The 23,748-nt window shown below is 43.7% G+C and overlaps 1 long non-coding RNA gene and 1 pseudogene across 1 annotated transcript in view; one reads left to right on the forward strand and one right to left on the reverse strand.

Annotated features, from left to right (window-relative positions):
* LOC138850488 (uncharacterized) overlaps positions 1-23,748 on the forward strand; it is a 456,990-nt gene that overhangs the window by 411,885 nt on the left and 21,357 nt on the right. The window lies entirely within an intron of this gene.
* Positions 453-2,979, reverse strand: LOC100349763 (ADP-ribosylation factor GTPase-activating protein 2 pseudogene; annotated as a pseudogene).

Genomic DNA, 23,748 nt, shown 5'->3' on the forward strand with positions numbered 1-23,748 from the left:
TTTAGCCCTCTGTGCCACAGTGTTGGCCCCTAGGAACTCAATGGTAAATGAAACTCTTTAATTAGAAGGAAAATAATACCACATAGAAATCTGGGCATCCAAAAAAATGTACAAAGACCACTAAAAATACTAAGTATAGATGGACATTTTTAGGGAATTAAATTTATTTTAAAGATAAGTTGTTTAAGCAAAAATAGAAATATTTTATAGAAGATAAAAAATATATAGAATTTTAAAAACTAACCACTATTATGAAAGCCAGGAAAAGAGAAACAAAAATATAATATTGTAGTATATGAAGTTTAATATAGCATGATGTTAAAACATTGTAAATTATTATTATTATTTTTTTTGGCAGGGCCCCAGCCCTATGGTGTCTTTATTTTGACACCACTTTGTTTCAATACAAACAGTCCAGAAAGAGTCCCGTCGCTCTGGTCGAGCATGGAGGGAGTGGTCTGTGTTGCTTGGAGCCCAACCTGCAGCCCGGCGGTGGCAGAGGGGCCCAGAGTGCCAGCATGGCAGGGGAGGATGGCACCAAAGATGACACAGTGCATGGCCCAGCTACCAGAGAGAGGCCTGCACGCAGCCCCTCGAGCTCTCAGTGGCAGGCCAGGCCAGGTCCCTCTGAGCCTGCTTCTCTCCCTCATGTCTTCTGCTTCCTTGGCCCGCGTGAGGCTCACAGCATCCAGAGTCAGGACACAGGCCAGATGGGACCCACAGCGGCCACGGGCCAGGGGAAGGGCCAAACATCTCAGGAAACAGAGGGCCCATGGCCCACAGCAGATGGTGTGCCAGGCCTCGGAGAGGCCCAGAAAGTTCTCCAAGCAATTACAGTCACAGGGGAGGAGGGGGAAGGGGACATGGGATCACTCAGGCCTGGTCCCAAATGAAACCTTTAGGCACCAGGTGAAAGTTCTAGCCCTTAGTAAGGCCCATACCAAGGTCCTTCCTCTCCCCTGCCCTCTCCTGATACCCAGAAGAGGTACCAGCAGCAGCAGCAGAGGCAGCAGCAAGCCCAGAACCCCCTCCCCAGGGGGCTTTCAGCAGCTCCCCTCTAGCTGGGCCTCTCCCTGGTGCCCGAGCCCTCAGACCACCTAGAAGGATCCTGGAACCAGCAGAAGGTGTACACTTTTCCCTTTCCCTGCATGGGGAAAGGCTGGGCCTCCCACCGCAAGTGAAATCCCTCCAGTGTGCAGGACAAGTGAGCAGCAGCTCTGGGGGCAGGACTGGAAGGACACTGCACAGAGGAGAGGCTGAGGGCACACAGGGGAGGGGCTCAATCCACAGGAGTCCCCCCCTCAGGGTCCTCCAGGGCCGCCCCCCTGCACAGCACACACTTAGGTAACCAAGCCACCCAGCTTCCACAGGAGGCACCATGCCCTGAGAACCATGGGTTTCTTTCTGCTGTCCCCAGAGATGCCTGAGCCAGGGGCTATCAGTAGGAACCGTAGTGATCCTGCAAAGAATTCATCACACCATTGGCCAGCACAGCCATCTTGCCAGCCACAGACGTGACACCCTGCTTAAACTGGGCGATGTCCGCTGAGGGTAGCACATTGCCCAGAGACACGCTTCCTGCTGCATGGGCTCCATGCACGTCCCCAAAGAGGTCTGAAGAGCTGATGGCACTGCTGCCCGTGAGCTGCTGCAGCCGAGACCTGGCTTCATACTCAACGTCCACCTCCCGCCCAAAGAACATGTCGGATGAGATGGCTTTTGCACCTGCAAACTTCTGGCCTGCTTCGCTGGACTCAAGGCCCGAGCTCCGGCTCTCCACGTCCCTCCGGCTTGTGGCTCTTTCCGAAATGGGCCGGATGCTCGAGAACCTGGTCACTTCTGCCTCCTTCTCCTCTACCCTGTCCATGCCCCAGGTGGTATCCGTATCCCAGCGGGAACCAAAACTTTCCCCCAAGGAAAAGGGGGTGCCCTTGTACTTTGGAGGTCCAGAGGTGAACGTCCAAACGTCGTCAAACAGGTCCAGTTGCGAGCGGGAGGACTTGGCGGTCACTGGGATCTCCTGCTCCATCACCTGCATCTCGGACAGCACCGAGCGGGACACGGAGCTCCGGCTCACCAAGCCCATGCCCAGCCGCTCCGCCTGCTCTCGCTTCTTCCCCTCCAGATTCTGGAGCTGCTTCTCCTCCTCCTTCCGATCAAGCTGGAGCTCCTGGTAGGCCAGACGCATGGAGGCGACCATGGACTCCTCGGCCTGCTTCTTAGCATGCGCCGCCTGCTGCTCACGGAGCTCCTCTGCCACCTGGGCCTGCCGCTCCATCTCGCTGAAGCTCCGGCCGCTCACCTTCTGGGCGCCCAGGCCTTTCTTAGCTGCTGCTGGCTTCTTCTTGCCAATGATGGAGCTTTTCAGTTCCAGAGGTGCCTTGGGCGAGGTGCCAAGCAGGTCGGTGTTGGGGCCGTGCTCCGGCTGGGCCAGGCCACTGCTCTCTGCGGACGGGGCTGGCTGCTGGATCCCTGCAGGCTCAGCGGCTGGCACATCCCAGGCAGGGGCTGAGTGTGCTCCGTGAAGAAATCCGAGTCCTTCTTCTCTGGGGAGTGGCTAGGAGCACTGCTCACGCTGTCTATCCCTAGGTCAGTGCCACGCCGGGCCAGGGCCGCGCTCCCCTGCTGCCGGATCTTCTCCCGGTACATCTGGGCTGCTCGGCTGTTGCACTTGCTGTTGGCATCACTGGCTGTGCAGCCGTGCTGGTGGAAAAAGGTCGTCTGCATACACCTCAGCTGGAACCAGCTCCGGTTGGAATCCAGCTCTGTGGACCTGATGAAGCTGAGATGGACGCCCAGGGAGTGCTGGACCCCGCAGCAGTCAATGCACAAGAAAACACCATACGTGATGCTGGCCCAGCTCGGATTCCTGGCGCCGCAGTGGAAACAGGTCTTATTGGTGGGAATTGCTCGAAGCCTCTTAAAAAGAGTCTGGATTTCGGTCTTGCTTGGTTCCGCCACCATTTTCTCTCCTGTAAATTATTTTACATATTATATTTCCTAAAGCAACTACTAACACAAAGCAAAAGATTGTCTAATAAGCCAAAAAATAAAATAAATTAGAATCCTAGAGCATGCTTAGCTAATTTAAACAAGGTGAAAAAGAGGCAAAGTGAAATGTATAAGAACAGGTAAATAGAAAGAAAAAAGAACAAATTTAAAAACTTAAGGTAAATTATTCAATAAACATTCCAAATATAAATGACCTAAATGTCTATGAGAAATAAACAAACTGAGATTGTATTAAAAAAGAAAGTAACACACAACTGTAGCCTGCCAATCAATACATTCACATTAAATATAAAGATAGAAAGGATAAATGCAGTGAAAAAAAACATTACAACAGTTTTTACTAAAAATTATGAGCAATGATAGATCAATGTAAGATAACAAAAAATTCAGGGCAGGAATATTAACAAAGATAAACTTAGACAATACACATGAATAAATAGGCCTATTAACAAAGAGTTCTAGTGATTGAAAATGTTTCTAATAAAAGCGTAAAATATATGAAGCAAAAGTATAGTATATATAAATTAAAATCTTTAATTATAAAAGAGATTTCAATAACCTTCAATGACGAATAGAAGAAACAGGTGGAAAATCAGTAACTATATAGAATACTTTATCAATTTTATAAGCTATCCTTTGTAAAAGTATTAGATACATTTTATTTTGACTAATTCTTTTTTTAAGATATTATTTTTATTTATTTGAAAGGCAGAGTTGCAGAGAGAAAGAGAGAGATTCCATCCACTGGTCCACTCACATAATGACCACAACAGCTGGGTTGGGCCAGCCCAAAGCCAGCAGCCAGGAGCCAGAAGCTTCTTCCAGGTCTCCCACATGGGTGCAGGGGTCCAAGCACTTGGACTATCTACTGCTGCTTTCCCAGGTGCATTAGCAGGGAGTTGAATGGGAAGTTGAGCAGTCAAGATTTGAGCTGATGCCCATATGGGATGCTGGTGCTACAGGGCAATTCAGTCATCCTTCCATGTATTCCATTGTCAACAGCATTAAAAACATGACATCAAACCATTAGTGGAAATAAGCAGGTGAAGAATAAGATGAAAAAAAAAATTAGCAATCTGAGTAGCAATGGTATCCCCCATCTTGATGATAGAATTAAAGGATGACAAAATTGAGGGATGAAAGCTGGGGAAGAGTGTGTGCAACATTTTAATTACTCTTTTTTATACAGGAGTTCAAGTCCTTTGGTAACTTTGCAGGAATATTCATTTTCCTTTGACATGTTGAGGTCGTCTTCCAAGATCGAAGTTGGTTCAGAAACTCAGGATTTCATTTGAGAACGGTGATCCAGGATTCTAATTGGGACACTTGCTGCAGCAGGAATAGAAAGAATAACAAAATTGTCAGCCTGATCTAATCAGAGTTATGGTAATCAAACAGTTAAAAATGGGCAGATAATGCCAACTGCTTTAAGACTCAGTTTTACCAAGCAATAGAGAATCATATACTCCTATTGTCAATAAATGAAGAAAAAAGTCACTACAAAACGCAAACTGCAGAGAAAGGATACGAAAACATCAGGTTAGAAAAGGATCAAAGGATTGAGTTTTCTCTGTTGCGAATTTTGGTGAAGAAACCTGTCTGTCCAGCTGTAGCTAGAGGCCTCCCCTCTCCCCTCCTGACATTTGACATTGAATGAGTAGGGGTAGGAAGGAGAGAGAGGGAATGAGGAGTGTAGATTTTAGCCCAATACCTTAAGGGGCTGTTGGAGTCTGGCTCCTATTAGGGAGCCTCCCTAGGAAGTTTCAATTACTCCAAGACCACACTCCAGTATCACCCACTGGATGAATTTACAAAAAAAGGAAGACCAGCTTTCCCAGCACCAAAAGGAGAGAGAGGTTAATCAGATATACCCCAACAAGCCTCCCCTCCTAGCCTTTAATACCGGCAGCCACACTAGATACTTTTTAACTGAGTTTTGGCATTTTTGATTGATAAAGGACTATGGTGGAGTTCAGAAAGTCTCTGGAAAAAAAGTTGAAAGTGGATCATTTCAGTTACCCTTATGACAATTCCAGGTGAGCCCTCAAGAAATGCTGCAGAAGTCTGCAGTTCCAATCACTGGGGATCCTGTCTTTTGACCATGAAGCAATAAGAACAGGTACAAGAAAGAATGTGTAAAGTAGAAGTAGTTTATTAAGTGAAAGGGGAAAGCAAATGTAAAAGACACAGCTCCTGCAAGCAGTAAAATGGGTCTCTAATGGAGGGAACCATTGAGGGCTGATTGTCTTGGGGTTTGTATAGACTATAAATTCCCATGATTGGTCTGGAAGAGGCATTGAGAAGTGATTTTTTTGACTGGTTAATTGGGTGACTTAGTCTCCAATTGAGAGTCAATAAAACCACAGAAAGCACATGAAGCCTTCCACCCAAGACGTGTAAAACTCTCCTTACCTAGATCAGGTGCAACCGTCCAGATAAACCTTGATTTAAAGGACTAGCCTGTGACCTCAACGCCCTTCAAGGAGCCAGTGGGTGACTTTTCTGCAGCCCTCTAAGACCCATCTCCACGCGGTGGGGAGGGTCTCCTATGATCCCATCTACCTGGCTGGGGTTCTATCTCTCTGTCTTTAATGTACCGAAGATTAAGTTTCCAACAAAGTGACTGACGCACTTTGGCTTCTGCCATTGCATGGAAGACTTGGATCAGTCTCCAGTTTCCTTGGTTAGGCTTGGTCCAGCCCCAGTTTTTGTACCCATATGGGGAGCAAACCAGCAGATGAGGGGCCTTTCTGAATCTCTGCTCATTAGATAAATAAAAATAAGTATTTAGAAAAAGAAGCTCTGGGAATTCTAAGGATAACAAACAAAAAATAAGCGAAATAAGGGAAGCAATATGAGAAAACAAAGAAGAAGTTTAATAAGTATACAAACCGTAACATCAACAAAACAGAAGTTTTGGAGCAGAGGGATATTATGACTGAATTGAAAATTCCATAGAGAGCTTCAACAGCAAACAATGCAGAAGAAAGAATCAGTGATCTCAAAGGCTGCTTACTTGAAATTATGCAGTCAGAAGAACAAAAAGAAAACACACACACACACGAGTGAAGGCATAAAGGACACTGTCAATAAGACTAATCTATGTGTTATTATAATCCTAGAAGGAGCACATAAAGAGACAAGAACAGAGGCTTATTTAAAAAATTCATGGCTGGCACTGTGGCATAGCAGGTAAAGCTGCTGCCTGCTATGGTGGCATCTCGTATGGGATCCAGTTCAAGTCCCAGCTGCTCCACTTCTGATCCAGCTCTCTGCTACTTGGGCCCCTGATCCATGCAGAAGACCTAGAAGAAGCTCCTGGCCCCTGGCTTCAGATTGGCCCAGCTCTGTTCATTGTGGCCATTTTGGGAGTGAACCAGCAGATGGAAGATCTCTCTCTCTCTCTCTGCTTCTGCCTCTCTGTAACTCTGCCTTTCAAATAATAAATAAATCTTTAAAAAGAATTACAAAAAAATTACCAAATTGGAGTGATAAATAATTGCTCATTCCATTAAGTTCAAGGAATCCTTATTAGATTATTATGGTGTTTATCAAGACATTTTAATGATAGATTTTCAAAAGTCTAAGTTTTTTTTTAAAGAGTGAATTTTGAAAATATCAAGAAAAAAGTCATGCATCTTTTCTCTTTAGAGGTCTTTACAGGAATTTAATACACCATCTATGTACAACTTCTTATTTTTGCTGAGAAATAGGTGGGTTTCTCAGAAGAAACCTTGCAGGATATTAGACTGTGGAAGAATATAATCAAGGTGCTGAAAGAAAAATAACAAAAGATGCAGCCTAGATTATTCCCAATACTGTACACTAGATACGAAAGATAAACACTTGTTCATGAAATCAAAGCAGAGAGATGTTGTCATTATTCAAACTTCATTTTTGTTTTGCTTTTGTTTTGTGATATATATTTATTTAATTTTATTAATATGAATCAGATTTCATGTATTTCATAGGTGTGATTATAAGAAGATAACCTTATTTCTTTCCCTCCCTGCCTTCCTCCCTGAACCTCTCTCCTTCTATCCTCTTTTTTTAATTTTTGGGAAAATATGATGGAGTTCTTGACATTGAAACAAAAGGACAGAAGTTACTACATGAAAATATCAAGTCCACGGTAAAGGTAAGACTGTGAGTCAGTTCAGAATATTCCAAAACTGCAATGTTGGGGCCAAAATTATTTTTAACAACATTAGAAAAATTACAAGATAAAATACTAAAAAGCTATACTTGCAATAATTAAATATGAATAGTTATAAAATTACAAAATATGGTCGGAAGAGAAGTCAAAATGTGAGTTTTTGCATGCAGTTGGCATTTAAGTTGTTAAGAATTAAAAGTAGACCATTATAACCATTGAATGTTTTATGTTTGTTTCATTGTAATCAGGAATAAAACAAACCTGAAGTAGATAAAGAGAAAGAAATCAGAGTATATACGCGCACACACACACACACACACACAAACTCACTAAATCACAAGGAAAATATCTGGCAAGAAAGGAAGAAACAGTAAAGTAGCTACAAAAAACAGGGATCAATTAATAGTAAGAAAAATGTCCTTATCTATCAATGTTTATATCGAGAACGCCGGCCTGCGCCTCACTCCCCCACCCCCTGCTCCGGCTCCCGGGGTCCCGTCGGACACCTGCCCCCCCCCCCCCCCCCCGCCGGTCTCCGCGCTCCCGCCTCTCCCCGCCCGGCCCCTCCCGCACAAGGAGTCCTGGAACCGGGGCGGGCCGGGGAGTCCTGGGCGCGGGCAGCGCCCCCTGGTGGACGGCGAGCGGCGCTGCAGCCGGGAGACGCGCGCCCAGCGCTGACGGAGGCGGGCGGCAGCGGCGGCAGCTCGGCCTTGGCGGAAAAAAAAAATTATATTGCGAGTGAATTGGTAAAAGACATGAAGTTGACTGGATAAAGTTTTAAAGTTTAATTGTATGTTGCCTAAAAGCGATCCATTTTAGCTATACTAACGCAAGATGAAAGTAACATGATGTAAAAAGATATTCCATTCCAATGGCCAGCAAAAGAAAGCTGAAGTGTTACATAATGGATCTGGAGGGCGATTCATCAGAACATAACATTGTATAAATGTACATTCATCATCAAACATCCAAATAGATAAAGTTAATATCAAAACTAAAGAAGACAGACAGAAATACAATAAAAATGGAAGACTTCAATGCTCTCCTTTTAATGATGAACAGACCATCCAGATAGAACAGTAAGGAAGGAATACCAGATTTAAACTAAAATTTAGACCAAATGGACCTAACAGCCATCTACAAAACATTTCATTAACATCAGCAAAACACATATTGTATTCAAGTGCACACAGCACATTCTTTACACACAGTTTAATTTCCACTGCACACAAAAAAGAAGTTATACTGTTTTCTTGCACAACACAGTTACAACATATAATGATAATGTATCCTGTATTATTTCAAAAGCTTCAAGAAGGATTTTAAATGATTTCACCACAAAAGATGACAAATGTTTGGAGAGATAGATTTATTTATCCTGACTGGACATTACATTTGTTTCAACATCGCATGATACCTCCTTAAAATTTATAATTTTTAGGAAAAAATTTGGTAAAACAACTACAATAACAAAATAAAAAAACACTCAACAATTGACTACTTAAATATTTAAAAGATTTGTAAAACACACACATCTATACCCACAAACAGAAAATTTTTAAAAATTATTTTTTAAAAAGCAGAGTTACAGAGATAGAGGGAGACATACAGACACGGGGTGGTAGAGAAAGAGAAAGAGAGAGAGAGAAAGTGAGAGAAAGGAGAGAGAGATCATCCATCCATTGATTCAGCAATCAATGGCTACAACAGCCAGAGCTGAGTCTATCAGAAGCCAGGAGCCAGGAGCTTCTTCTGGGTCTCCCGAGTGGGTGCACGGGTCCAAGAACTTTGACTACCTGTCACTGCTTTCTCAGTGCATTAGCAGGGAGATGGATAGCAAGTGGCACATCTGGAATCGGAACTGGCATATGGGATACCAGCACTGCAGGCGGTGGCTTTACCCACTACACAAAAGTGCTGACCCAACACATTTAAGAAGCAACAGCAGAGGCATGATCCATGAAAGAAATAAATAATATTCTGTGCTTCACTGAAACCAACTTTCTGCTGTATTTCAAATATCAAGAGGCTGCAGACTGCAACACCAGCATCCCATATGGGTCCCAGTTCAAGTCTAAGCTGCTCCACTTCTACTCCATTTCCCTGATAATGCACCTGGGAAAGCAGCAGAAGGTGGCTCCAGTCCTTGGGCTCCTGCACCCATGTGGGAGACCAGGATGAAACTCCCAGTTCCTGGCTTTGGTCTGTCTCCACATTGGCCATTGTGGCCACTTGGAAAGCAAACCAGCGGATAGAAGATCTCTCTGTCTCTCCTCTGTTGTAACTGACCTTCAAAAAATTAAATCTTCAAAAAGCATTATCATATACTGCTCACAGTATATCTGAAGTACACACATTGCTCAATGCAAAGAAATGGTACATAGTAAGCTCCCATGTCTATTTCACTGTACATATACACCTATGTGAGAAAACACATATTTAATGCATATTTGTACTCTTATGCATTGAGAGACAGAGAGGGAGAGAAGTAACAATGGAAAATTTTAACAACTGTTTCTGAAAAGGTTTATGTTTTTAATATTGCATTACTAAATAGGATTATATTATATTTATAAAACATTAACATTTTCACTGTGAATTATTTAAAAATTGGTTTCAGGAAAAAAGAATTGTGTTTTTATAGCAATAATGATCATTCACTGGTAGATGATCTATCTTCTATGTCTCATGGAAAATGGACTTCCTTTCTTGTTGTCTCTCTCAATCTCTCTCCATCTTTCTACCAGTATCCAACACCCAAATTCACACACAATACATGTCTCATAATTTCATGATGAGCATGATTCCTACTAAATAAATACACTTATTTAATTTTAATCAGAGTTCCTTTCTAATTTAACATTAGCAACAACAAAAATTAATACTTTCTCAACTGATGAATTCTTTTAGGCATAGTTATTTAAGGAACTATAAAAGCAGTCATTGATTTTCTATGGTATTTTGTAATCTCATTGGGAAAATGGGTTTTATTAGAAAAAATATATCTATCAAGGCAACATCTTGAAGAGTAAAGTATAATGTGGCTGAATGAGAAATGTTAGAAACAGATTTGAACTCTGAAGGAAATGCAAGTTTCAATTAAAATAGAAAGAGAGGGTACACGGCCGGTGCTGCAGCTCACTAGGCTAATCCTCCACCTGTGGCACTGGTACACCAGGTTCTAGTCCCCATCAGGGTGCCAGATTCTGTCCAGGTTGCTCCTCTTCCAGTCCAGCTATCTGCTGTGGTCCGAGAGTGCAGAGGAGGACGGTCCAAGTCCTTGGACCCTGCACCCGCATAGGAGACCAGGAGAAGCACCTGGTTCCTGGCTTCAGATCAGCGTGCTGGCTGTAGCAGCCACTGGGGGGTGAACCAATGGAAAAGGAAGACCTTTCTCTCTCTCTCTCTCTCTCTCTCTCTCTCCCTCTCTCTCTCTCTCCCCACTCTGCCTGTCAAAAAATAAATAAATAAATAAAAAGGAAAGAGAGGATACGTGAAACAAGAGACAAGTGGAAGCAAACAAATTTCAAGATGTAATGTGGGCCGGCACCGCGGCTCACTAGGCTAATCCTCTGCCTTGCGGTGCCAGCACACCAGGTTCTAGTTCTGGTGGGGGTGCTGGATTCTGTCCTGGTTGCCCCTCTTCCAGGCCAGCTCTCTGCTGTGGCCAGGGAGTGCAGTGGAGGATGGCCCAAGTGCTTGGGCCCTGCACCCCATGGGAGACCAGGATAATTACCTGGCTCCTGCCATCAGATCAGCACAGTGCGCCAGCCACAGTTCACCAGCTGTGGCGGCCATTGGAGGGTGAACCAAAGGCAAAGGAAGACCTTTATCTCTGTCTCTAACTGTCCACTCAACCTGTAAAAAAAAAAAATGCATGTATTTGTAGACCATGTGGTATTTATTACAATAAATAACAGGCCAGTGCCGTGGCTCATTAGGCTAATCCTCCACCTGCGGCACCAGCACACCAGGTTCTAGTCCCGGTCAGGGTGCCAGATTCTGTCCAGGTTGCTCCTCTTCCAGACCAGCTATCTGCTGTGGCCCAGGAGTGTAGAGGAGGACGGCCCAAGTCCTTGGACCCTGCACCCACACGGGAGACCAGGAGAAGCACCTGGCTCCTGGCTTCAGATCAACGCGCCAGCTGTAGCGGCCACTGGGGGGTGAACCAATGGTAAAGGAAGACCTTTCTCTCTGTCTCTCTCTCTCTCTCTCTCTCTCACTGTCCACTCTGCCTGTCAAAAAAAAAATAAATAAATAACAGTTTTTACTTTCTGCTGTGGAGTTTTCAGAAATTAAGTAAGATTTGAAAAATAGTGGTGGTGGTGTGGTTAAGATTGTCCCTTTATTTCAAAGTAATTCCTATGCCAACATTTATAATCTGAAAAGTTTTATCGTGTAAAAGTAAAATTGAAAATTTTTTTAGGATTTGTGAGATACTCAGTTTACCTGATGCTGATTTTTGTTCAAAAATAAAATAAACCCTCAATGAATTCACATTGAATGTGTAATTCATAAGAAACTTTACTTGTCAAAATATAATTTATATAAAAATTGATGGCTAATCATCACAGTTTTCATTAATTTTGATTTGGTTACAGGATAGATCGTCCTGATCATCTGCTCATTTTAGGGCTAATCATATCTTTTTATCTGTGATGCTGATTTTTGTAGACCATGATGTATTTGAAATTCCAGACAGCCCAACTCAAACTAGTATAAATAGACAAAATTACCTTTCTAGTTCTCCTCTTTCTTCACTAACCTCAGCCTTTCTATTTGACATTATTTTTTCCCATTTAAGTATCACAGTTCTTTTCTTTTGAATAAAGTATAAGGTATAAGAATTTGAGTCTATTATATGATATGTTGGACCCCCAGAATTTTGCCTTTTCAAAGAACCTAAAACCTGAAACTAAAAACAACAAATTTAAAACAAAGAACCTTAAATGTTTGCCCCAATTCCAGATGTATAAAGGCCTTTTTATAGGTACAAGCAGCTTATTGTTTGCTCATGACACTTAAGCTAATTTTATGGAATACAAACACAAGATATGTCATTAGAACAAATTCAAACATAATTTTTAATGAAAAATTATTGTTTTAATGAAAAAATTATTTTGTGAGGGAAATCTCTTCTTGTGTCTGTATAATAATGTGTATGTTCATGTCAACTATACTATTATGTAGTAAAACGTTACTATGAACTGTTCTCTAGTATGTTCAATTACCTTTCTTTGGTAATAAACTTAATTTCAGTCTATAGCTAAAAGCAGATGTTAGTAGCAGCCATTAACTTTTACCTTCTCCTGAGTTACACAAGAGATACAATCAGTTAACTTGCTTATTGTTCATCTTTGACCTGGGGGGCTATCATTTCAAGTAATTTCAAAGAATATTTGGGTAAATTCCTTTAGAGAACACATCAAAAACACTAACCATGTGACTTCAACAAAAATGAGGTCAAAAGACAATGACAGCAGCAGTTTTCATGGTGCAGTTCAAACAGAAATGAGGAAATTTGTTGCACAATATCCCCCTGGAGGATCCAGATTAATCCAGATGTTTGTTGAGTGATGAATCTGGATTAATCTTATGAGACCAGTTCCCGTCTCAATGTCTGACATAAGTTAGGGTTTCAGAATGTATTTGAATGAAATTCATCAAAGAAACAGGAAGAAATATGGCTTTCCTAGGCAACACAGCTAGTGATAGAACTGTATTTAGAAACTTTGACACCCACTACCATGGAGAAATCAAGACGCCTGGTTTGTAATTAATTCTTCAGCAAAACATGGGGCAGAGGCAACCCTGGTGTTATGTGCAGAACCCTAGATCATGTGGCAGCCTCGCAAACCCATAGGATTCATTTTGAGAGTGATCTGACAGGAGCAGGCATTGTGGCACAGCAGGTTAAGCTGCCACATGGGACCCCCGCATCCCATACCAGAGGCTGGAGGGCCAGAGACTGAGTCGTCCACCTGAGCCTTCCTGCTGGTGATCGTGGAAAACAGTAGGTGATGTCCCTGGTACCCAGATCCCTGCCACCCATGTGGGAGTCCTGGATGGAGCTCCTGGCTCCTGGCTTTGGCATCTCCCAGCCCTAGCTGTTGCAGACACTGGGGAGTGAACCTGAGGCTAGAAGGTCTCTCCTCTCTCTCACACACTCTCTCTCTATCCCTCCCTCCCACCCTCATCCCTCCAAATAAATAAGTAAATAAAACATTTTTAAAACACAGGACAGTGATCTTTCAGAGAAAAAAGAAATCAGTATATATACTGCACCCAAATAAACATTTTATAATTCCATTGTCCACAAATGTCTAGAAGTAGTATGTGTGTATGGAGAGGGAAAGAAAGAGGGAGAGAGAGAGAAACGAAGACAGGGAGAAAGGAAGAGAGTGGGAATCGTCTATCCTGGATTTTTGATTTCCTCCTGTAGGTTTTTCTGGGGTGGTTTTCAGTTAGTACCAAGCGTGCCATTGCAGATATGGCTACTGACTCCTTTTCCATACCTGTCATAAAGGAGAATCAAAGCAGTTTGAACTAACTTAGGACAGACAGTGGCAAGCATTGATGTTCTTGCTCTACAACTGTGTAAACTTTCCCTCTCTCTGTTATAATATAGTCTGAAGAACCCTGTATCATGTAAAAGATCAAAGATCAATGGTTTTCATTGTGGTCCATGAGTCCCTAGGAATCTCCCAGGCCCTTTCTGTGGGACTGCAAGGTCAAAGGAATCTTCACAGTGATATTGAGATATGGTTTGCTTGCCTCATTGTGCTGACACTCATTGCTGATGGTGAATAAACCTGTGAGTGCCTAGCACAGATCATTGCAGTGATAGGAAATTGTGACAGCAATCATTGCCATTCTTCACTTTTGTGTAAACACAGGGGAAAAAGAGAGAAAACTGCCAGTTTCACTTATTCATGTCCTTAATGTGCCACTGCCTGGTCTTCTGGTTAAGATACCAGAATCCCTTATTGGGTGCCTAGGTTTGAGTACCAGTTCTGCTCCCGATTCCAGCTTTGTGTTAATGCACACCTTGGGAGGCAGCAGTTAATAGCTCAAGTACTTGGACCCCTGCCACCCCTGTGGGAGACCTGGATTAAGTTTCAGGATCCTGACTTTGCCCTGGCACAGCCCAGACTGTTGCAGGTATTTGGAGAGTGAATTAACAGAGAAGAGATATCTGTCTGTCTCTAACTCTGTATCCCTTTCTCTGTCTCTCTGCCATTCAAATAAAACAAAATAAATAAATGAATAAACAAAAAATTTAAAAGAATGTCTTTAATAAAACAATAAAGTTATTGATTATATTAAATCAACATTTGCATGTACATTTTTAATATTTCGTGTAACAAATTAGAAAGTATGCATAGAGTACTCATTGAGAGAAGGTGCCTATTTTAAGGAAAAGTGCTTGTGAAATAGCAGAGGCAGAAATTAAAATCATTTTAGGAGTCAGTGTTGTGGGACAGCAGGTTTAGCCACTGCCTGTGACCCCTCCATCCTATATGAGCACTGATTTGAGTCCCAGCTGCCCCACTTCTGATCCAGCTCCCTGCTAATACACCTGCAAAATCAGCAGAAGACGGCTGAAGTATTTTGGCCCTGCCACCCATGTTAGAAACCTGGATGGAGGGGGCCGTGGTGTGGCACAGCAGGTTAAGCCACTGCCTGCAGTGCCGGCATCCCATATGTGTGCTGATTCAAGACATGGCTGCTCCACTTGCAATCCCGCTCTCTGCTATGGCCTGGGAAAGCAGTAGATGATGGCCCAATCCTTGGGCCCCTGCACCCATGTGGGAGACCTGGAGGAAACCCCTGCCTCCTGGCTTTGGATTGGTGCAGCTCCAGCTGTTGTGACCAATTGGGGAGTGAACCAGCAGATGGAGGACCCCTCCCTCTGCCTCTCCTCTTTCTATGTAACTCTGACTTACAAATAAATAAATAAATCTCTAAAAAAAAAAAAAAAAAAGAAACCTGGATAGAGTTCCAGGCTCCAGTCTTTGGCCGGGGCCCAGAACATTGTGGCCATCTGGGAAGTGAACCAGCAGGTGAAGATTCTCTCTCTCTCTCTCTTCTCACGCTCACTCTCACCTGTGTGCGTGTCCATCCTTTCTGTAAATCCACCATTCAACTGAAAATAAAATAAACCTTAAAAAAGGAAATGAGGGGCTGGCATTGTGGATAGCAGGTTTAAGCTACCACCTGTGATACCAGCATCTTATGGTGCCAGTTTGGGTCCTGGCTGCTCCATTTTCAATCCAGCTCTCTGCTGATGCACCTGGGAAAGCAATGGAGAATTGTCCAAGTACTTAGGCTCCTGCCACCCACATGGGAGACCAGGATAGAATTCCTGGCTCATGGCTTCTGCCTGGCCATTTGGAGAGTGAACTAGCAGATGGAAGATCTCTATGTCTTTCCTTCTTTCTCTGTAACTCCACCTTTCAAATCTATAAATAAATAAATCTATTTAAAAGTAGGAAAATAAAATCATTTTTATTTGAAAGGATTATCAACAGATAACTATCAGTATTTGGTCTTAGGTATTTGGCAAACATTTTCTAAACAATCCATTTCTAAAAAAATGAATGAAGTGAACCTTCACTTCAAGGAAAACAATTGACAAAATTGGAGCTCTCAGGGGCTGGCATTGTGGCACAGCAGGTTAAGCCACCACTCAGGATACCCACATCCAATATTGGAGTGCTGGTTTGGATCCCATATACTCTACTTCTGAACTAGCTCCCTGCAAATGCACATGGGAAACAGCAGCTGGTAGTTAAAGTGCTTCCATCCTTGTCCCCTGTGTGGGAGACCCAGAAGGAGCTCCTGGCTCCTGGCTTCCACCAAGGCAGTCATTTGGGGAGTGAACCAGTAGGAAGAAAATCAGCATTTGGAAAAACTCCTATCTACCATTGTGAAGTTGACATTTCCCCAGTACTTACTTTTCTGACAAGATGGATGCGATATTCAAAACTGTGATGTTTTATATTGCAGTATGTTAGATTCCTCAACAGCTGGGTGATCTGGATAATTCAGGGATCTAATGTTATTCAAATGGCCAGGACATATTGCCACAAAATCGTAAGTGGGAAAAGGCCTAAGACCAATGAATTACAGCCTAGCAGGCACAAAAAGTTCATGGTATGATTTCAGATTTCACATTATAACAAAGCTTTAAGAAACTGCCACTAACTGAATTTTAACACGGCATCACAGAAAAATATCCCTAACTATCTGAAAAGACTATTAAAATACTCCTTTACTTTCCAGCTAGCTCAGTGTGAGGATGGATTTTCCTCACAAACTTAAACGAAAATAACATATCACAACAGATAGAATGTAGAAACAGATATGGGATTCTAGTTGTGTTGAAGAGATGTGAAAAAACTGTTAAATAATGCCACTTGCATTTTTTTGGTTTTGGAAAATATAGTTGTTTTTCATAAATTTGTATTATTTATATAAACTTGCAGTGAATTTATTGTTGTATTTTGAATTAATACTACACAAATATGTTTAGGTGTTCTCCATTTAAATTTATATCCTAGTAACTATAAATAGGTGTAACTCATGCAAAGAAAGCTCTGTGGGGGTGCTCAATAAATTTTAAAGAATATAAAAGGATCCAGAGACCAAAATGTTTGAGAATTCCTGTTCTACTCATTCATCATAACTGTACATTAATCCACTGTGTTGATGTTGAATTTTAGTAGAACTGGACAAGTGAGAAGAAAAGTTGCAACTGTATTGGAATCCTTGGTTAAAAATACAAAGGTACTTCAAAAAATCATGGAAGATGTAATTTTTTAAAAATCTTGTATTGAGTGAATATAATTTTTATAAGCACAACTTTGGGAATATAGTGGTTCCCCCCATACCCACCTTCCCACCCCCACTCCCATCCCACCTCCTACTCCCTCTCCCATCTCATTCTTCTTTAAGATTCATTTTTAATTAACTTTATGTACAGCAGACCAGCTCTATATTAAGTAAAGATTTCAACAGTTTGCACACATACCCACACACACACAATGTAAAAAGTACTGTTTTGGAACAAGTTTTGCAGTTAATTCTCATAGTACAACTTATTAAGGACAGAGGTCCTACATGTGGAGTAAGTGCACAGTGACTCCTGTTGTTAATTTAACTATTAACACTCTTATTTATGACCTCAGTGATCACCCGAGGCTCTTGCCATGAGCTGCCAAGGCTACAGAAGCCTTTTGTGACCACAAACTGTCAGTATTTAGACAGGGCCATAAGCAAAGTGGAAGTTCTCTCCTCCCTTCAGAGAAGAGTACAGCCTTCTTTGATGGCCCCTTGAAAGATGTAATTGAAAGAAGTGTGCATAGGGCTGACATTGTGGCATTATGGGTTAAGCCTCCCCCTGTGACACCGCCATCCCATATGGGCATCAGTTTGATTCCTAGCTGCCCTACTTCTGATCCAGCTCCCTGATAACATGCCTGGGAAAGCAGTGAAAAATGGCCAAGTATTTGGGTCCCTGAACTCACATGAGAGACTTGGATGAGGCTCCTAGTTTCAGCCTTGCCCATCCCTGGCCATTGCAGCCATTTGGGAAGTGAAACAGCAGATTGAAACTTTCTCTCTCTCTCTCTCTCTCTCTCTCTCTCTCTCTCTCTCTCTCTCCTCTCTGTAACTCTCCCTTTAAAATAAATAAATAAATCTTTTTAAAATGATAGTGCACATTTTTCACGCATGTGCTCTTATGGGTAAAAAAAAAAAAAAACCTCTGAGGATTCAAATGTCCATTATATCATCGAAGATATTAGGGGACAGTAGACTGTGTCATGACAAGAAATTCCTTCCAATATAAAGGAAAATATATTGCATCGGAGACTTCCTGCCACTAATAAAGAAGCCCAGTGCTCTCTGGCACTTTGGATGCTAGAGGCAGCACATACCATACCTGGGAATATTGCTCTGATCCCCATGGTAGGTGACATGAAAGATGGCAGCTTTGTTAGATAAGAGCCAGAACAGACTCCACCAGCAGGTCTGGTTGTGGTGACAGCAACCCTGCCAACCTTATGGTACTAGAAGAGGCTCCATGTGGATTTTGTGATAAACATCAATAGAAGAGTCACAGTGTAGACCTCTAAGGGTTCTGGAACAAAGACACACCATTGGCAGTAGAAAACACTGTACCATTTGAAAAGCAGTTTGGTGTACACCAGGACTCCAGCAGAGGAGCAGCATCTAAGCAAGAGACATTAAGAGACAATGGAACAAATATAGCCATCAGATTACTGCAGATCTACCATCAAGATGGGGTGGGCCCAGCAGGGAAGTGACATAAAACAGAAGTGTACATAGCAGAGCCAAAGTGTACAAGAAAGTTCCACCAGCAGGTAGGCTAGACCTCCCTGTCATTAACCACTGCCACCTGAGCACCTGCCCCCCAGCTCAGAGCTATGGCTGCATGACAAGCCTGTGCAGCACGAGGGAAGCTGGGAGTGGTCCACATACAGGACAGTCTGGTGTGCTGGTCAGGTCAAAAAGAAGACTGATGGTCCCACTCTAGAATAACCTTGGGAGACTGGGGGGGGGGGGGATTCTCCAGTGGGCATAGCTTTAGGTGGTGCCTGTGATCATGCATTTAGTGTGGAAAGAGAAATGGCCTGAGGAAAGAATATATACATACAGAGACTCATGAACAGTGCTAACAGCCTGGAAGGTGGAAGATTGGAAGAAGGAGATCTGTGAAAGAGGCAGATGGAAGAACAAAAGGGAAGAAGCACAAAGTGTGAGCATCTTTTTCTCACTCTTAACACACTCCAGAGAATATTCACCACAGAACAGAGCCCTAAAGGTAGAAGGGCTGAGCCCACTGATGACAGCCAGCCCTGTTGCTGGCCACCTGAGTGTAGCACAGAGGAGCTATGGTGGAAGGGGTGAAAGCTATGCACAGGTGAACCAGCATGTGCTCCCTCTCAGTGACACTGGTCTAGTGATGGATCTAGTTCCTGCTGCTGCCTAATAAATCAACTTCCTAGGAAGAGAGACCAGTGCTGAGCCCACTAGTTGGCAGCATCCTTTGAAGAGATCTGCAAGTACAGCTTTTCTTCTTCTGCCTACAGGGTCTCAGCCAGCATCACCACTCAAGGTCTTGCATAAGTTTCCATCCTTAGATAGAGGATTCTATAAAACAGCCTCCTGAATCAACAGCCCCTCTTTGTAGCAATGAGCACGCAATTTAGAGTCCTATCACAAACCACTTCATGTGAGTTGAGTTGTCCCTCCCCGTTCCAGGACAAAATATGTTTTAAAGTCTTAACACCTCTATCTGTGATTGTGACCTTATGCGGAAATAAAGTTCTTGCAGATGCAATCATGTGAAGATGAGATCAATGGCTGGAGCAGGGCTGATCTTAAGCCAGGAGCCAGGAGCTTCCTCCAGGTCTCCCACATGGGTGCAGAGGCCCAAGGACCTTGGCCATCCTCCACTGCTTTCCCAGGCCATAACAGAGAGCTGGATTGTAAGGGGAGCAGCCAGGACTAGAATCGGCACCCATATGGGATGCCAGCGATTCAAGCCAGGGTGTTAACCCGCTGCACCACAGTGCCGGTCCCTATTAATGATTTTTTAAATCATCAAATCTCAGCATTGTTTGTTGAAAATAGAACTCTAACCACTGACAAGAACTGGGTCCTAGGGATTTTTTCACCTTCCATCAGTAACCCTGTCCATCCGGGGACCCTGTGGATATTGAAGGACTGAACTGACGCCTGTGCTGTGGCCTCCCTCAGAGGCATGATAAAGTCCTAACAGCTTTATGTTCTCCAAGCACTTGTAATGAAGGCAGGAGGACAGGCGATGACAGCCACAAGAGTGGGGTCACAGGGAGGAAACTCAGGAAGCCCAACTGCCCTGTCTGCACCCTCACGGGCTCTCCACATTTTTCTGGCAGTAAAAGCCACCCTCACTGTCTCCACATCCCTGGTGTGCTCTGCCCTGGAAATGTAACCTGTGCTCTCCTGGAGCCACCCTTAAACAGAGCATGGCATGACAGCACAGAAGCTGATAGCATGGGCTTTGCAGATGGCCTGACCTGACTCCAATTCCAACTCAGTCACTAATCCGTGACCATGAGCAAGATGTGTAGCTCTCTCGGCAGTTTTATTTTCAACTTATTGTTTTGTATTTTTGAGATAATATATTTTCAATTTACATTATAATCAAAGACTTAGTGCTCCACTAAAGAAAGAGTCAACTAATAAAAGGTACAGGCTGGACAATAGGCTAGCCCCATAAAGAATAATCAAATGGAAATATTTTCAACTTCTTTCATTTACAGTAAATTTTAAAACAGTCGTTTGGCAGTTTTGTTGCCTACGATTTATGTCTCTTTTGCTAAGTGGTTTTCACTTCTGCCTTTTATTAAACAAACACTTAATGAATTTAACCTTGCTTCACCCACATTCATGTCCTGCAGAGGTGGAGAGAGAGGTCTTCCATCCACTGGTTCACTCCCCAGATGACTGCAACAGCCGGAGCTGGGCCCATCTAAAGCCAGGAGCCAGGAGCTTCTTCTGGGTCTCCCACATGGGTGCAGGGGCCCAAGGACTTGGGCCATCTTCTACTGCTTTCCCAGGCCATAGCAGAGAGCTAGATGGGAACTGGAGCAGTCAGGACTCGAACTGATGGCCATAATGGATGCTGGCACTGCACGCAGCAGGTTTACCTGTGGTAAAGACAATGTAAAATTTCACATTTTAATACTGATGTACACTGTTTTACTTAACATTTTGGGGAGTAACTGCCTCTGACTTCAAGAAAATACTTTTTTGTTGCTAGTATAACCTGTTTTTGTAATGGCATTAGCAAATAAAGGGATGCTTATTATTCAAACAAAAAAGTGTGTTATCCTTGCTGATTGTTAGCTATGAATATGACAATTATTAATTGATTTACCCACAGTCTCCTGTGGAGACTCTGGGATATAGGGCAACCAAAGCAGATAAGAATCCCTACTTTTTGTGGTAGGGGCTTGGGAAAATCTCTTTTTCTTTCTGGGAGTCATATTCCTCATCAGTATGATAAGGCAATGGGCCTGTCTGGGGGCCTTTCCTGCTCAGTTTTCTCTGAGTCCCTGGGTGACAGAGATGTGTGTTCAGTGTGCACTGGGGACTGCAGCTAAGACTTGTACAGGTGGAGAAATAAAGGGGAAACTTAGTATGGCTTGTAAGTTCATCTTTTCCAGAATTATCATGATGATATCCAGTCTTGATGATAAGTTAAATTGCACTGTACACATCACTACTCTTTTATTGTTTTTAAAAAATTATTTATTTGAATGTCAGCATGAGAGAGAGAGAGAATTTTCCATCCACTGGTTCACTCCCCAGATGGCCCCAATGGCCAGCACTGGGCCAGGTCAAGGCCAGGAGCTTCATCTAGGTCTCCCATGGGGGTGGCAGGGGTCCAAGTATTTGGGCACAGACAGAACTGAGCTTTCTGCTCTAACTCCACTCTGCAAACACTCATCCTCTATCCCTTTCTCCAGCCAGCAGCTCCTTTCTCTGAATCTTCATGTTTTGTGTTCTGTGTGGTGAGAAAAGGAAAAATGCTTCCATGGGTACTGAGAGAAGGAAGAAGGATACACATGGAAAATACACCCATAGGTACTCTGAGCGATAACCCTGGACCCATACAGGGTCCTTTCATGCATCACAGACAGGGAGGGAGGGAGGTAAGGAGGGAGGGAGGGAGAGAGAGGAGAGAGAGAGAGAGAGAAGAGAGAGATGCAACAGTCTTCCACTTGCTGATTCACTTCCTAAATGGTCCCAATAGCTGGAGCTAAGCAGATCCAAAGCTAGGAGCCAGGAGCTTCTTCCGGGTCTCCCATATGCATGTAGGTGCCCAAGGACTTGGGCCATCTTCTACTGCCTTCCCAGGCCATAACAGAGAGCTGGGTTGGAAGTGGAGCAGCCGGGACTTGAATTGTTGCCCACACTGGGATGCCAGCACTGCAGGAAGTGGCTTTATGTGCTATGCCACAGCGTCAGCCCCCACATCAACTTTTATTCTGTTCATAGAAATGTTATAATTTTTATACATTGTTTCACATCCTTTTTTTCCTGTACTTAAAAGGTTTGTATGGACATAATAGATGATCTTAGAATGCCTCTCCTTGGTGTGTAACTTGGGAGAAAGATTAAGCACCCAAAGAAGAGAGAAAGAAACCTCTTTAACTTGCCATGGATGCCTGGGCACCTGAAGTGGATGGAGATGTTGATGTCACTGCCCCCTTGGGTGTGTGCTCCCCAGGGGCAGCTGTGCAGAGTGGAGGGGAGAGGTGGGTAGAGGGTGGGGTGTATCTTGGGGAAAATGAGAGGTCTTGGATGTCATCAGTGGGGAGTGTCTGATGTTGATCAGGCAGCACAGGGCTACTGGTTAGGCAGCCACTTAATGACCAATAATCCCAGAGCTGTAGAAGTAGGCCAGAGATGCTGTTAGAACTTGACTAGGCAGAGCTGTGTGGAGTGAGCTCAGGGCTATGAACAAAACAGTTGATAAGGGGGAAGGGGAGTGTGTGTGTCCTCTGGGAGAGTCAGAATCCTCCAATTTCCTGCCTGTAGAGGAGAGACCTTACCTGTGAGGGGACACAGTGTGCAGTCTCAGCCAGCAAAATTTGTAGTAGTGGAGGAGCTGAGTTTCCCCTTGTTTGGCATTTCTTATTTAATTGATAGCCCCCCCCCCCGAACCTTTTATTTAAGGTATACAAACTTAATGAATTTCATATATACAAATTCAGGAATATAGTGATTCTTCCCATCCTACCCTCCCTCCCACCCGCACTCCTACCCTTCTTCCTCCTCTAATTGTGATTTCAATTGTCAGGGCCTGCAGTTCCTTGAGAGTTCTGTAACCACGCCCATCACTGGTGTCCTCTCCTCACACTCACCCAGCCTTCCCCACTCTGCAGAAGGGGGCAAAACACCTCCAAGTCTTCACTCACCTGGGCCAGATGTTTCAGATGTCTCACCTGGCCATGTCTCCCTCCTGCTTCCGTTCTGACCCATCTGTCCTGCAATCACACCAACTTGCAGACAATACCCATTGCTGGGTCTGCAGCTTAGCCAATAACACACTTGATTGTTCCTGCAATACGGAGAGAAAGACCTTCAGAGTGGAACCTTCTCTTCCAGGGGACTCTGAGTACCCAGTGAGGGTCCTGGATGAAGCCTAAGGCCAAGGGCGTGGCTTCCCTGGCTCTCCAGGGAACACAGGTCAGCTTAGCACTGGTTGTTATTCATGAAAATCTCCCAAAAAGTTCAGAGGAGGTTGAGATGTCCATGTAGCCTGCTGTAGTCATTGTTCCTCCTTCCCTTAGGACAGCAGCAGTGAACAAGGCTGAAGGATTATAGGGGGCGGCTCCCAAAAGGTAGACTTTCATCATGGATCTCACAGGGATGTCTACTCTCCTGGGGCAGGGCTGGGGCTTCTGCACCTCTCCACACACACACACACACACACACACACATAGGGTCAAGCAGAAAATGTCCTTAGAACAAGCAAGGTGCTTTTTTTTTTTTTGATA

Source organism: Oryctolagus cuniculus, chromosome 7 (assembly GCF_964237555.1).
Source record: "Oryctolagus cuniculus chromosome 7, mOryCun1.1, whole genome shotgun sequence".
Lineage (NCBI taxonomy): Eukaryota > Metazoa > Chordata > Mammalia > Lagomorpha > Leporidae > Oryctolagus > Oryctolagus cuniculus.